This window comes from Grammomys surdaster, unplaced genomic scaffold, assembly GCF_004785775.1.
Source record: "Grammomys surdaster isolate TR1022 unplaced genomic scaffold, NIH_TR_1.0 184, whole genome shotgun sequence".
NCBI lineage: Eukaryota > Metazoa > Chordata > Mammalia > Rodentia > Muridae > Grammomys > Grammomys surdaster.
Genome location: NW_021604629.1, coordinates 5,044,116 through 5,060,382, shown reverse-complemented (window position 1 = coordinate 5,060,382; position 16,267 = coordinate 5,044,116).

Sequence of the window (16,267 nt, the reverse complement as noted above, 5' to 3'; positions counted from 1 at the left end):
GGATGCTCAAGGTCCTCACCAGTAGGATGCTCAAGGTTCTCACCAGTGGGATGCTCAAGGTTCTCACCAGTAGGATGCTCAAGGTTCTCACCAGTGGGATGCTCAAGGTTCTCACCCCCACCATTGCTATAGGGCTGTAGCTGCACTACCATCGAACTGTAGGGACCACAGGGGCTGGCCAGCTGGGCTTCATTCCAAATAGGGAACAAAAGGCAAAGCCAGGCACCAGAATAGATAATTTTCAGGTTGCCAGAAAGTTCATTCTATGGGATTTAGAGATGGCTGGGAGCCAGCCCTGTGCTCACTTAGAGAGCTCTGTCACTCACAGGCTCTCAGGAGACAGCTGTGAAAGTGTAGGTGAGCCAAGCTGGTCTCCTGTGCACCTGTATCGGGGAGGTGCCAACAGCACCTGGGCTGACAGCATGTGGAGATTGGACCTCAGCTTACACATTACAGTTGTGAGAATTGTGGGTCCTTCTTTTTCTCCCTCCCTCCCCCACTCTTCTGTCCTCTCTTCCTCCTTCCACTCTTTCCTTTCACCTTCTTTTATTCCCTCTTCCTCCCCCTCCTTCCTCCCTTTCCTTCTAATTTCTGCCCTACCTTCTGCCCTCCTGTCCTTCCCTCCCTCCACTTTATTTCCACCTTCCTCCTATCCCTCTCTTCTTTTGCAGGTTGGCCTCAAACTTGCATTGTACTGGGGATAACCTTGAAGATCTGATCTGCCTTGCCTACACCTCACAACTTCTAGGATTTCAGGACTACCCCATAGCATCCAGTGTATGCAGGGTTGGGATTCAAACCCAGGGCTTCGTGCATGCTCAACTTTGCCAATGAGCCCCATTTGCAGCGAGGGCACTCTCCTGCGGCCTGCTTTGGCAACCTTCCCTCTGGATCTTTTCAAGTGGAGTCAATTGATGGCTTTTTCAGAAGCAAGGGGAAGATTTCTACTGTTTGTCATGAGGAAATGTAAATTGTTACAATCTGTTTAGAGAGTAATTTTGCAATATTATAAAAATGCGAAAGATGTTAATTGCAATGTTGTTCGTGGCAGTGAAAAAGTGGAGATGATGGAAATCCAGCAACAGAGGGCTGCCTATGAAAGTGATAGTGCCTCTTATTATGGAGTAATGCCCATTAATCAGAGATGCTGAAGCAAGCGCAGCTGTAAGAGTGTGGGGAGCTGACCACTTTATAGCAAATGAAGGAAACTGAACATCAGTCTTATCATGTATGTGTAAACAGACTTGTTTGCATGTAGCATCATGTTTGACTAATGCATGGAGCATACTTGAACAGGACTGAAATTCAAATTTATTATATTATTCTTTGGCTTTTCTGTTTCTTTAACCATCTCCAGGTTTGGAACAGTTTGGAGCAAGTTGTTTGGATAAAGTCATGTCGAGATGCTTCATAAAGTCTGCAGGAGCCCATGCAAAGGCTGGCAGGAGATCTGAGCTTCCTCAGAGGCAGTCCTAATAGTCCCTACCTGTGCTGTGGAGAGAAAGGATCCTTCTAGTTGTGCCACTTTGGGAGATTTGAAGGTCATTTGTCATGCACTATGTAGGCTAGCAAGTTTGCATGTGTCTGTCAACAAACATCATATTTAGCACGGAATTGGACCTCTTACTGATGGTGGGGGAATTTCCCACTTTGTAAGGAAATTGTGCTCCATATGGCATAGGATTCTTGACAAGATGTTACATTTGGGATGACTAAAGCTATCTCACTGGATTCTATTCATGCTGGGGTATGTTAGAATGTAATGCTCAGGCAGTTACTGCACTGGACACAGGACTTGATAATGCATTATTAGGCATGGGTGAAATCCTACAGGGACTATTGCATCGGAAACCTTATAGAGCATTTATTTGCTCATATCCAGAAGATGGTTCAGCAGCATAGTTAACATCATTCTAGAATCTCAGTTGAACACACTCTTTGAACCCTATGTTAACCAAAAATTGGGAACAAGTGAGCAGCTCCAGCATTCAGATTCCTGAATCCGAAACCTACTCAGCAGACACTGTCCAGAAACAGAGCCTGTGCTACTAAGGAAGCTGAACTACAGGTTGAAGTGGAAGTTTTTGGTTGTGTCATATGATGCATACTCATGTGGAAGAATATATTAAGGGGAGGGTTTGTGTGTTAGGTGACATTGGACATATGAATAAGTGTGCAACTGTCATAGGAGGTATAGATCTGGAGTGCAGAAAAGTGGTCCATCACTTTGATCAAACTCTCAGGATTTCTATGAAGTGGAAGTTTCTGAATAGGTCAGGTGATACAGAATCACATGGTGTTTTGCTGATATAGACCCACTTAGTGTTATGCTAAAGCAAGACCCCAGGGAGGACATATGATGTTTGAAAAGAATGTAAGGAGGACTCAATGGACAGTGATGGGGCTCTTGAATAGCTAGTTGTGCAGTCTTCACTGGTCTCTCATCTTTGCTGATCTTCATTTAGAGAGGCATGGCAGAGAACTCCTGTAACTCTGGCTGGTCCTGGTTGCTCCCACTGACTCGCTGACTCCTGATTCAACAGAAGCCTGGTGGTTTCTGCTGGATTGTTCTGCCATTGCTGATTCATAATTGGTAACACTTTTGAACTGGACTGTTGGTATCCTGACAAACGGAGATTGGAATTGTCCCAAAAAACTACTTCTAAACAGGTTCACAAACCCTTGTCCTATTTACCATTTTCCCCCTACCTTTGGATGATGGACTAGATACGGGGAGGGTTGAAGCATTTGCGAACCCTTATTGAAGTAGGGTTTGAAAAATCAAGGCCTACAACAGATCCACAGGAGATCCATGTGCCAGAGGCTGGGAAGGGGAGAACAGTAGAGCCCATTGTCACATTCTTTCCTTCCCTCTTCTTCTTCCAGAAAAATGACCAGGCCTTGAAAGTGTCTATCTACAGTACTGATGCTAATATACAAACTTCTGAGAGTACTTCCAAGTAAAGACAAACATTTTCTACTGGACCTGAAGGAAGGTGGATCTCTAGGTCTGTGGCCTAGGCACTGGGAGAGTAGGCATTTTTTTTTTTTTTGTGGGATATGCTATAGCATTGTGGCTGTGAAGCAAAACCAAATATCTCACATGAATCCTGAGACCTTTCAAGGAACTTATTGTTCCCTTAATGTGCAGACAAAGCCTAGCTGGGATGAAATGCAAGGTGGCTTTGGGTGCTCTTACTAGTTAAGATCCACAGAGATGCAGAATTGTCTCCAAGTAGGAAAAAAAAAACGACCACATTGCATGGCTCTATGGGAACACTTTCAAATACTTAAGCAGAATATAGTGTCTTCTGAATTTAGGAGTTCCATAGTAAGGGTGGTATTGACATATGTGTGTGTGTATGTGTGTGTGTTTGTGATTGTTTTGCACATACAAAGTGTGTGCACTTGGATGAGGTCAGAGTCAATCATACTTATCTTCCATATTTGCTCTGCTTACCACCTTGCCCTTGCCTTTTGTGACAGTGCCTCTCACTTTTACCTGGAACTCTTCTAACAGGCTAAGCTGGCTGGCCAGTAAGCCCTACATCCCCAGTACTAGAAATGCAAATTCCTGATACCATAGAGTAAATTCCAGGACAGCCAGAACTATACAGATCAAACCTATCCTGAAAACCCCAAAAACCCCAACAACAATAAAAAAACAAACAACAAACAACAAACAAAACAAAAAACAATAAATAAATAAAGATAATGGCAAAGAAAAATTGGAAATTGCCAAAAATAGAAATTAAGTTTTTAGCTGGGAGGTGGTGACACACTTCTTTAATCTCAGCACTGGGGGGACATAGGTAGGCAGATCTCTGAGTTTGAGGCTAACCTGTTCTACAGAGCCAAGGACACAGAGAAACTCTGTCTCAAAAAAATCAAAGTAAAAACAAACAAAAAGAAACAAAAAACAGCAGCATCAGCAGCAACAACAACAACAACAAACCAAGTGCCTGCCACTCCATGCTGCCTTTTTTAAAAAATGTAGTTTCTGGTGATCAAGCTTAGGTACTTATGCTTAATTTTCAAGGGCTTTATCATCTGAGACTGTTTCTCAGCCCATGTTCACCCCCTTTAACACCAAAATGCAACCAGAGGCATTCTGGGACATGGAAGGCAGTTCCTGCTTAGCTTAGGAAAGGCAGTTTTTCTGAACTAAAGGCTACCACTAACACCTTCCTCCAAATTTCTCACTTGCATCAAGAGGAGAGGATTGACTCATCATGGGATTCTTCTTGTCTAGATCCTCCTTGTTCTTCAAACATGCCACAGATGTTTACATTTCCTGGCTTCATCCCCTTGAAACCTCTTTCCTAATAGCTTTCATTAAAAAAAAAAAGCCAAGGTAAAATTCACGTAACATAAATCAAATGACTAAGATAAAAGTCTAATCCAGTGACATTTATCACATTTGCTAGTTGTGAAACCACCATCTCTATCTTGTTCCACGACATTTTCATCATCCTGAAAGGAAACGGCGCCAACTAAACCTTCACTCTTTATTTCTCCCTTCTCTGGTCCCTAGCAACCACTACTCCACTTTCGGTCTCTATGGATTTACCTATTCTGGATGTTCATATAAATAGACTCGTACAAAGAGTCTTTTGTGCCTGAATTCCTTCACTTAGTGTGCTTCCAGGGTTCACCAGCCCCATCCTGTAGCTTCTCAGCGCCGCTGTGCAGCACGGAGGGAAGGTGGTCTTTGGACTCGGATCTGGTCTTTGGCTCTGGCTTGACTACTTGCCGGTTGTGAGTCCTGAGAAAGTTGTTTCCCTGCTTCTGAGCTTTAGTTCTCATTCATGAAATGAGAGGATCAATCCCTACCTCACACACTGCGAGATAACAGGCAAAATTGCATGTAGTGGTGCCTGGTACACAGTAGCTAATTCCTCAACACCAGAAGGAAAGGGAGTTCATGCATGAGGTGCATCGTAAGCTGAATCTGACCTTTGCCCCTCATCATGCATCTTCTGGAACACTGAACTGCACAGGACTGGTCTTCTCCCTGAATCCCTTTCCTTAATCCTTTTCCTTAAACAGTTTTTCTTGCACTGAGAACCCAAGGCCTCACCCGACTAAGCAGGCATATTTCCCCAGCTGTGCGAGTACCCTCACTGGACTGCACTCCTTTATAAGGGCAGATGTTATTTTGCTCTTCTGAAAACTCCAGCTTTTTGAGGGTGGTCCCATTTTTAACTACTCTGACATGTACAGCTCTGATATCAGAACATGGGATAGTAGTGTGGTATCCAAGCTATACCTATGGGCCGTTCTGGCACAGAAAATGGGCATCATATGCTCCATCTGGTTTTGGATAATAGGATCTCTTTCCGTGTTGCTTGGAAATGCTTGGAAAGCTATAGAGCATTTCCCCTTCTTCATGGAGATGGAAAGGGCGGCTAGCGAGTCTCCATCCTAATTATCTGCTCGTAATTGAAAGGTGCAAGTTGGCATTCTCAGAAAGGTGCTTCTTCAAAGGCACTCACTGCAGAAGCTAAAGTCCAAATTAAAATTGATTCACAGCCACACAGAAGCATGGGCTATTAGAGAGCAGGGTTGGAGATAGGCTGTGCTTCCAGACAGCGAGGTCAGGGATGGGCAGGGAAATTATTTCTCAGTGTTCCAGCATAATTCAGATTTGGAGCTGAATTTATATGTTGGATTTTTACTACAAATAAAATGCAATAACACTCAAAGTGTCTGTTTAATGTTGTTGACCTTGTCCTTTTTTTATATGGGAAATTGGTACTTAGAGAAGGAATAAAAACAGAAACCAGAGGTCGGAAACATTCATAAAGACAACAGATTTTTAGCGGCGTTGTTCTTAACCATTTTTTTTAAGGTCATAGAGCCCTTGCAGGACTTGATAAAAAGTAAAGACCCTCTGTGAGGGGAAGCTTTACAGTTCATAATCTCATGTGTAACACGAGATACAGTTTTGGGAAAGTCTTCAAAGCCCCCTAAAGCCCATTTAAGTACACCATGTTAAGATTTCTATTCTTGGAGGTGGGTGTTGGAGAGATGTTCCAGGGGTTAAGAATGCGTCCTGCTCTTCTTGACGACCCAGCACCCATCATAAGGCTCAGTTCCAGTGGCTCTGATTCCCTCTTCTGGCCTCCATGAGCACCCCGCAACACACATGGAATTCATTCTCTCTCTCTCTCTCTCTCTCTCTCTCTCTCTCTCTCTCTCTCTTCTTTTTCCTCTCCCTCTTCTTCCCTCTTCTTTCTGCCCCTTTTCTCCAAATAACAATATCTACTCTTAGTTCTGAGACGATGGCTCAGTTGGTAAGATGCTTGTCTTGGAAGTGTGAGGATCTGAGTTCAATCCCAGTAACCCATTAAAAGCAAACAGTGTACAGTGCACATGCTGGGCCCAGGTATGCTTGGTCTGTCACTCAGCCCCTTGGCCATCTAGCCTAGCCCATTTCAAGGGGCTCTAGACCAGTGAGAGACCATGTCTCATTAAAACAAAGATGAGCCGTAGCTAAGGGGTGATAGCAGAGATTGTTCTCTGGCTTTCACATGGCCTGTTACTTTTCATGGAAAGCACATGCATCCACATGCACGCATGCATGCCTGTGCCTGTGTGTGCGTGCAAGCACAGGCACACACACACACACACACACACACACACACACACACTTTCTATGTGGGGAGAGCAACTGGTGTGACAGGTGTTCTGTAAACATCAAAAGAATAGAGACAACTACGACATGGTTCCTACTTTTGAGAGACTGGGCATAGCCAAGTGGGATAAAACATATCTAGTGATCTCTCAGCCAGGCAGTTGCAGAGACTTCCTGGTTCTGTCTGCACCATTGCTCTCAGTACTCCCTCCTGCTTTCCCCCCTCTTTTCTTTCTGTTTTCATTTCAGTAGCAATAGCTTGCAAGCTGGTGGCCTGTTGTTACTGTCTTCATCCTTCATGTGGATAAGCAGTGATCCTCCCTCAGCTCACTTGTGGAAGGGAGGCCTCAACCACTCCTCTCTTCAGAGGCCTGCAGAGCTGGTCTTCTATTCCCTGCAGAATAAAGGTTCAACTCCTCACCAGCTCACTCAAGGCTCTGTGGTTGGGCATCATTATACACCATCAGACTGTGCTGTGTGGCCTCGTGTGCACCCTGCACTTATCAGTACTGAATCTCTGTTTCCTAAATAGAACTTGCATTTTCAAGCTCCCCTGGCTGGCTTGATCTGCTTCTCTGCCAGAATGACATTTCCCCTCATATCCATCTATTAAATCTTTCTTATCCTCAGAGTCCCCATTGGATACATCCTCTATGAAATTCTACCCAGATTGTCAGAAGTAATGAGGGATTTTGGAGCCTGCTCTGCCTCCTGACAGTGTTATCAGCCATGTTGGAGTCCTCTGAGGCAGAGATAGAATCAAAGTATCTCTGGGATTCCAAGTCCCTACCAGACGGTGGCCCGCTTGAGATGGAGTTTCTGAATTTTCCTCTGTACTTTAGTGACAAGATTCAGGAAGCTACCTCTGATTGCTGAGACTGACATTCAGAAAGGTTGAAGCCTTTGGAGGGCCTCTCTTAGCAAGGCAAAAGCCCTCCTCTAAGAGTAAAGGACCCCAGTATCCACCCAGACTAGTTTGTTCCTGTGCTAGACTCCACAGAGAAAGATGTACAGCTGTCTGTTGGTGTCCGTGAAGGACCAATTCCAGGACCTCTTCTTGAGTACCAGAACCCACAGGAGCTCCAGCCACTAATATGAAGTAGTGGAGTAGCTGCATGAAGCCATGCAGTCTTCCTGTGTACCGGTTTAAGTCTCCTCTAGATTTCCCGTAATACTCACTGCAATGTAAACAGCATAAAAAGCTGTCGTAAATAGCTGTTCTATTGTATTGTTAGGGATAATGACAAGGGAAAAAAAGTCTGTACATGTTTTGTACAGAAACAAAACTGTTCCCTGAATACTTTTAATCCATGGCTGGCTGAATCTGTGGCTAGAGGATGTAGGAGTGGAACGTTAGTGTTCTGTGAGAGGCTGGCTGAGCCTGTGGGTGTGGATATGTTGGTATGGAGGCCGACTGCTCTGTGTGAGACAGGCTGGATTGATCTGTGGGTGTGGAGGATGTTAAGTGTTCAGGCCAAGTGCTCTGTGTAAAACTCGGGTTTGGATTCAGTTGAATGTTGGCCAGAGGGTCCCTTTGTATGCCAAGCTCAAGCCTGGCAGGCTTGCAAGCATGGATATCCCACCAGTCCTGAAGACGTCTCAGGTTTACTCCCTGCTCAAAGGGTGCTACAATCCTTCATTGTGGCCTCCGTTCCCACACAGTACAGGACAATAGAAGAGTTACATCAACAGCTCTGGGGGTGGGGGTGGTCCTTTAGGTCAGTATCCAGTGCAAAAGACATGCTTTAAATTAGCATAAGCACAGCTGCCCTGGGAGCCATGCACTTATGACCTAGCCTTTGTGGTTTGATGGCACCTCCCGAGAGGACTTCTGCCCAGCCATCAGTGCCTCTCCCTGAAGCTGGAGCAAAGTTCAGGTGGGCTGAGACATTGCCCTGAGCTCTATAGACTGTTCACTACACCCCTAGGGCAATATTGTCATAAGATTTATGCTCTTATTGGAATGCTATTGGGCATTCAGGCTGGATCTCGAACACGATGGAGAAATCTTCCACCACTCTGAAATCTCCAGCTTTCAGGGTCTCATTCATAGCATGGTCATAATAAACACTACAGAATTGAAATCTGAGTGCTTTGTAGCCCTCTCTGAATATTGATTCTGCTGTACAAACATTGCTTCCTTTTCTTCACGATACCAAACACCACTGTTTCTGGTCCCTCTCCAAGGTCTCCATCTCTAAGCTCTTAATTAGAAAAAAGAAGCAGTAATTATTAAAGTTATTAAAATATGGAATACTGCAAAGGAGTGGATTAGAAGTCTTCATGTTAATCCAAACAAATTGTGCTAATGTTGCTTTGATTCTTGCAAACCAAAACCCACAGAGGAAGATAAAAGTCAGGGCTGCCTCTTAAGAGCAGGGTTGAGCCTGCTGGATAAGCTGGGACTCATCGAGCATTCACCAGGAGCTGCAGAGGAGAAGCAGGAGGAGATGAAAGGAAGAAAGATTTTGTGAACATTGGAAGAAATGAGGTAGGGAAGGGTGGGAGTCATGTCAGGACAATTAACTAAGAGCCATAACTGATCAAACTCTTCCCTCTTCTGAGAAATACAATGTACAGAGATAGACAACATGCAATATATACAAAGATATACAAACATGCAAATATAGCATATAAACATATAAAGTGTAAAGCACGCAAAGAGAAGTACATGTTCATGTGTGGTGTGTGTGTGTGTGTGCAATTCACAGGAATATGAATATGTGTACATGAGAGCCAGAGGTAAGTGGTGGGTGTTTTTATTACAATTTCTTCTGAATCTGAAATTCACCAATTCAACTAGATTAACTGATCAGCAAGCCCTATTGATCCACCTGTCTTTACCTACCAGCGCCAGGATTACAGGCATTCTCTACTACAGCTGGCTTTCTATGTGGGTACTGGAGATCTGAACTGGTGATTGCGTAGCGACCGCATTACTTACTGAACCATCACATAAGCCTACCTTTTTTGAGATAAAGTCATACTATATTGCTCAAGCTGGTCTTGAACTTGCAATCCTCCTACTTCAGTCTTCTCAGTAGCTGGGATTATAGGCATGTTTCACTGCATCTGTCTCAAGGAGAGCACTCCTTTTGTGTGTATGTGTACCTGGATGTACTGTGTCTATAGCTCTGTGTGTGAACATGAATATTCTTGTGTGTGTGTGCGCAAGCGCGTGCATGGGTGCGCTTATGTATGTATGTACATGCATATGCTTGTGTGTATGCAGATGGATGTGTTTGTGTATGTATAGATGTACTTGTGTGTGTATGTACACATGGATTGCATGTGTGTGTATATATGGATATGTTTCTGTGTAAGTGTACATTGATGTACTTGTGTATTTGTTTGCATATGCACATAAATAAGCTTATGTGTGTGTGCGTGTGCGTGTGTGTGTGCATGTGTGTGTGCGTGCGTGTGCGTGCGTGTGCGTGTGTGTGCGTGCGTGTGTGCGTGTGCGTGCGTGTGTGCGTGTGCGTGCGTGTACGTGCGTGTGCGTGTGTGTGCGTGCGTGTGCGTGTGTGCGTGCGTGTGTGTGTGTGCATGTGTGTGTGTGTGTGTGTGAGTGTGTGCGTGTGCGTGTGTGTGTTGCTGGCTGTGCTGTGTGCAGGTGCATGGATGTCCGTGCGCGTGTGTGTACATGGATGCACTTGTATGTGTGAGCAGAGGGATGTACTTTTGTGTGTGTGTGCACACAGATGTACTTATGTATGTGTATGTAAATGGATGTACTTGTGCATGTGTGTGTATGTTGATATACATGGAGGCCGGTCAGCATCCTGTGTTGTTCTTCAGGAGCCATTGACCTTGGTGTTTTTGAGACAAGGTCTCTTACTGGCCTGGAACTCACTGACTGAGCTAGGATGGCTAGCCAGCAAGCTACATGGATCCACTTGCTCTTTCCTACTGCTAGGATCAGAAGTATGTACTACCATAGCTGGTACTTGGACTCTGGCCAAGAAACTCATTCTCGAAAGATAAGCATTTCACCAACTCAGCCACCCCCCAGCTCAAGAAGTGCTTTTCCTATCCCACGACTTTAACAACTGCACTAATAATCATGCCTGCTCAAAAACGGGACGTCCCCAGTGATCATGTCCACTCAGGAGAGAAAGGAATGTACACACAGGCCCACATAATCCCAAGGCTCTAACTGAGCTCCACACTGGATAGCGCTTTAGCCCATGAATCTTGGCTGCTGATCACATGCCTGTCCAATTTAACATACGCCAGAGAGAGCTCACAATCACAGACTCATTTGTTCTTCCTGCCCTGAGATTCCATCTCAGCCTGTGGGGCCGCCACCCACTGATGTTCTAGTCACACATTGTGTGCCATCTTCTTTCTTATCCATCTTCACATAGACTTGGTAATGAAACCATGCCACTGTCTTTGTTGGGTCTTGCTGCTTCCTTGCTCTCAGCTCCCCACCTCTGATCACCTTTTCCTGAACTTTCTCTCTAAACTCTGTTCGTAAGTATTTCACACCCCACCATGCCCCTCAGCATTCCTGGTCTTTGTGCCTTGCGTACAGGGTTCCCTTTGTTTAGAATCTTTTCCCTCCATTGACTGCTGGCCAAACTCTTACCTGTCCTCCAAGGCTAGCTTGAAGGTAGCCTTCTCTGGCTGTCTACCAGCAATGCTGCCTCTCCCCATTTTTGGCACTGTGCCATCAGAGCCCTGGTCCCTTGGCATGGATGTCTTGAGAATCAGGGGCTGTAGGTGTAATGGGTGATGTTTCTTGTCATTTTGACAGCATCTAGAATCACAGGCACATCTGTGAGGGAGTTTCTGGATTAGGTTAATTGAGTTGAGAAGACTCACCCTAGATGTAGGTGACACCATTCCATGGTCTGGGGTCCTGGGATGGATACAAAGGGAAAGCAAGATGGGCACCAGTGTTCATTACTCTCTGCTTCCTAATTGCTGCCTGGCATTCCACTACCGTGACCTCCTGCCATGGCAGACTGTATCTTTTCTTTCCTCAAGATGCTTTTTGTCAACTATTTTGTCCCAGCAAGAACAAAGGAACTAATTTAGTATGTTCTGCACCTACTTATCCATGGGGCCCGGAAGAGCATGTACTTGCATACACTAAGTGCTCAACACAGCACCATTTATAGGACACTGGTACTTGCTTCTACAAAGGACTGAGCTGCCATTTTGAAAGGAAGAAGTTCTGAGGGTGCCACAGAGAGATATGTGCAGCACAGCCCCCTGGTGAGTTAGTCCCAGAATCCTGGGACTAGAAGCAAACATTTGTGTTCACATGCATTAATATTGATGGGAAGAACCAATTTCTGCTGCACTTACAAGGTGGCAGGTAATTAACAATGTACTTTGCAGGAGTTATGTGGTTTAATTCTTATAACAACCCTATGATGGAAGAGCTGTTACTTGTCCCACTTTTTAGAGCAGCAAATGGATGCGCAGAGGCACTGAGGTCATTGATATAACTGGCACAGCCTGGATTTAAACCCAGTTTTTGGGGTTTGTGAGATGGCTCAGTAGGGGATGTACCTACCCTGCAAGCATGAGGACCTGAGTTCGGATCACCAACACCTACATAAAGCCAGGTGTTGCAGCCCCTGCCTGCTCCTCTAGTACTGGCAGAGCAGAAACAAGAGGAGGACCCCTGGGGCCCATTGGCCAGTCAAGCAAGGTAAACTGACAAGACCCTGCTCAGAGATAAGATGGAGAATGGTAGAAAAAGATAGCCACAGTCAACCTCTGGCATTCATGTGCATGTGTACACATGTGAACACATGCACAAATATCCACATATGTACCCCCCATCCCTCACATGATTTAAAAATTCTTCATTTTGCTGATGCCAAGGCTTTGCATCTAGGAAGGTAGTACTGTGCTGTCAGTACCAAGTCAGCCCATATCATCTTCCAGCATCCCCCTCTCAGAGCAGGCCAGGCTTCATTTAGAATTGGGCTCAGGTGGGTGCATTTTACATGGCGAACATCCTCATATGTTTGACATTAGGCTTTGAGAAGACGTGTGAATAGCAGCCTAGAGGATGGTAGAGACAGATAGCAGGGCACTGGCCTTTCCTTAGTCAGTACTAATTGATGTCACCCACTGAAAGCCTCTGGGGATACGCAATGGATAATTCTTTGTATTTCATTTGAATTGTGTACAGAGGATCTCAGTCTTGAGAGAAAATTATACAATGAATACCTGTGCAGACACTCCAGATGCAGTCTTCCTCCTCTTTTTCATGAGTGGTTCTGGCTATGGGTCATTCTTGCAGGGCTTTTAGGAAAAGTCCTTTTGGACATTTCAAGAGATGGTAGTGAGTTTGCCTCAAGGCATAAGACTCCCCAAGATATACAACACCCCTACTTTGTGTTTATAGATTTCTAGGATCCTTTATATTTTTGTGTATGTGTGTGTGTGTGTAACTGTATGTTGTGTATGTTTCTCTGTGTGTGTGCCTGAGTGTGTCTATGTGTAACTGTATGTTGTGTGTGTTTGTGTAACTGTATGGTGTGTATGTGTTTGTGTATGTGTGTATGTGTGTGTGTAGAAGTCAGTGGTAGATTTCAGGTGTCTTTCTTCATTGTTTCCTCATGTAGTTTTGAGGTGGGGTACCTCATTAGTTGATCTGGTACTTGTCAATTCAGCTACGCTGACTGTCCCTATTTCTTCAGCACTGGGATCACGAGCAGGTGCCACTTTGTGCAGCTTCTTTATGTGGTCACACTTAGCTGGTTTACTTGGGTTCTGGAGACTCAGGCCCTTTGCTTGTGCGACAGCATTTAAAGAACTGAAGCCATTTCACCAGCCTTCCCTGCCCTGCTTCTTGAACCTCAGCTTCCTTGCCAGCCTAAATCTTATTGGGTGGTTTCTTCATTTGTCACATTTGACAGGGATGGGGACAGTCCCTGGTGTCTGCTAGGTATCTTGCCCCTGAAGATCCTTTGCTCTTGGAAAGTGGTACTGTGTCTTTCTGCTTGGATGGAGCCATCTTAGCAGCTCACCACTAGATTCTTGAAGATTTTAGCACATTTCCAGAGTGGAGGTTGTCGATCTCATTGTCATCTTGTGCTCTAAGTCCCTGTGTTTGCATAATCAGTTCATTTTTTCCTGCTTTTCCCTGTTTCTAAGATAGAAGGCATTTTGTTTAAATCAGTCAGCCTATCCTCCTCCCTTTTACACAAACATGGCAGTTGGGTTAGTCAAACTTGTCAAGATTGGTCCACCAAGTGCTGCAGAATTTTGTGCTCTCTGTTACCTCTCTGTTTCTTGAGCCTGTTGCTCCTTCAGAGAAGGGAATAGTGCCATGTATCAAGACCCGTAAGGTTCTAAGCATGGATTGCTGCTTCTGGAGGCCATTGCATACAATCCTCAGAACAGACCTACAAGGCTGGAGCTTTGAGTCCCATTCTTCAGGTGGAAACAGCAACTGGGCTCACACAGCAAGGTTTGGAAAACCATCTGATACCCCCTATGCTTGTGTCCCCATACTGCTCTGAGGGGTGCCAGTCTGATGTGCCTTGGTAGCTTACGGGTGGTGTGAGGGTATTGAAGCAAATGCTTATCTTTGGCTCTGTCTCTTCTGTCCAGCCATTGTGGTAGGCACTGTGTTTCCTGTCAGTGGAGTCTAAGGACTGTGTTCTTGTTTCCTTCCTCATCAGTGTCTTCAGTTACACAAAAAAATATGTATTCTGAAAACATACACACACACACATACACACACACACACACACACACACACAGAGAGAGAGAGAGAGAGAGAGAGAGAGAGAGAGAGAGAGAACTATATCCCTAGCAAGTACATTCCCAGTCCTCAAGTTTGTAGAGGAGCTTAGTCAGTACCCAGAGAGTGAAGGGACAGGTAAGATGGGAGTTTCTTACCGCTGTGTGAGACTCTCAGTCACCCTGTTACAGGGATCCACTCAGTTCAGCATCAATAATAAACCTCAAGTTCACATGCTACTTTTTAACTGCTATGATAATATCTCACAAATCAACAAAAAGGGATGTTCATTTTGCCTAGAGTTTCAGAGGTTTCAGTCCATAACCTCTTGGTCACTGGGCATGACTGAGGACATAGTGGAACAGAACTGTTCACCTATCTTAGGGCAGCTAGGTGGTCAGTGAGGGGAGTAGGCTAAGATAGAGTCTAAAAGGCATGTCCTGGGTATCCAATTTCTCTTCTACAGCAGGAGTGTCCAACCTTTTGGTTTCTCTAGGCCATATTGGACAAAGCAGAATTGTCATGGCCACACACTAGATTCTGCCTCTAAAACCCTATCATCTCCAATAAGTCCATCAATTATGAATTTATCATTGGATTAATCCATTGATCACAGTCCTTGTGATCCAATCATAGACAGGCGGCTGGATCACTTTATATCCAAACCATAATATTGACTCATGAACACGTCCTCTCATTGTCTTTGTGGTTTGTGTGCTCTTAACATAGTGTCTTCTCCACCTCCTTCTACATCCTACTCCTCTTCCACACATAGCCATTCAGAGACATCTTCAAGTACTTCCCTAAGATTTCTTCCCAGTATAGTTGGGATTAGCTTCTGCAGACTCCCATGAAATCTGGAATGTGACAGGACACAAGTCTCAGTGGCTTGTGGGCAGATAGGGCTGGAGGAGGTTGCCGAGCTTTCAGGAAAGGTCCTACAAACCCCCATCTTTAATGCTGCAGGTAGCTGAGAGAATAGCTCTCCTGTATTCCAGAAGATGGACTGTGGGGAGTCTCCAGGGGGTTTCTTACTTGAAACTTTGGAAGGTAGAGCTTGTTGCCAGCTCTTCCTGGTTCAGTTCAATTCTTGCTGTCACAAAGGTCAGCTGATGCCTTGGCCTTTGCTCTCCTGTCTTTCCAATTGTCATGTATGGAGCTAATTCCTTATATTAGAGGTAGTGGGAACTGAGGTAGAGTTCTTACTAATACCCCATGACTAGGGAGTTCGGTTTTTGCAGAGATCTCAGCTTTGGCAAACTTAGGGCAGAAAGAAATCTTGGGACCAGTCAATGTGAAGAAGAATTGAAATTTATCAAAATCATAAAAGTATATAGGGAAAGAATAAAGCAGATGTGTGTGTGTGTATTTATGTGCAAGTATGTACACTTACATGTATGTGTAACTTATAAAAAAGTTGTGCCTTTGAAATAGATCTGTCTGTCTGTTTGCTGTATTCCCTGATTTTCTAATTTATATTGATCAATGTAATTGACAAGATTTAGAGATTAAGGATTTTGTTTTTGTATATAAAATTGTTATGTAGGTTAATGAAGGGTGATGCTTAGATCTAGGAATGAGAGCGGAATGCTAAAATTTCAGATATACATCATTTTGGCCCTAACTAAACACAACTTGTTTATTCTTTTTGATGTTTCTATTTGAGGTACCTTTAGAAAAATGCTCATGGCCTCTGTAGGCAATTTGGGCTTTGTCAGTAGTGTCAGAAGTTCCCTGACTGTGCCATTAGGAAAGTCAAAGCAGATTCCAGATGAAAGGCCTCTTCGCCTCCCAGGCTTGCATTCTCATGTTGCCATAAATTTCTACCTCTATTCTCTTTTTCTATCTGGAAAATCCCCAAGCCTCTCTTTCTCTTTCTCTTTCTCTTTCTCTTTCTCTTTCTCTTTCTCTTT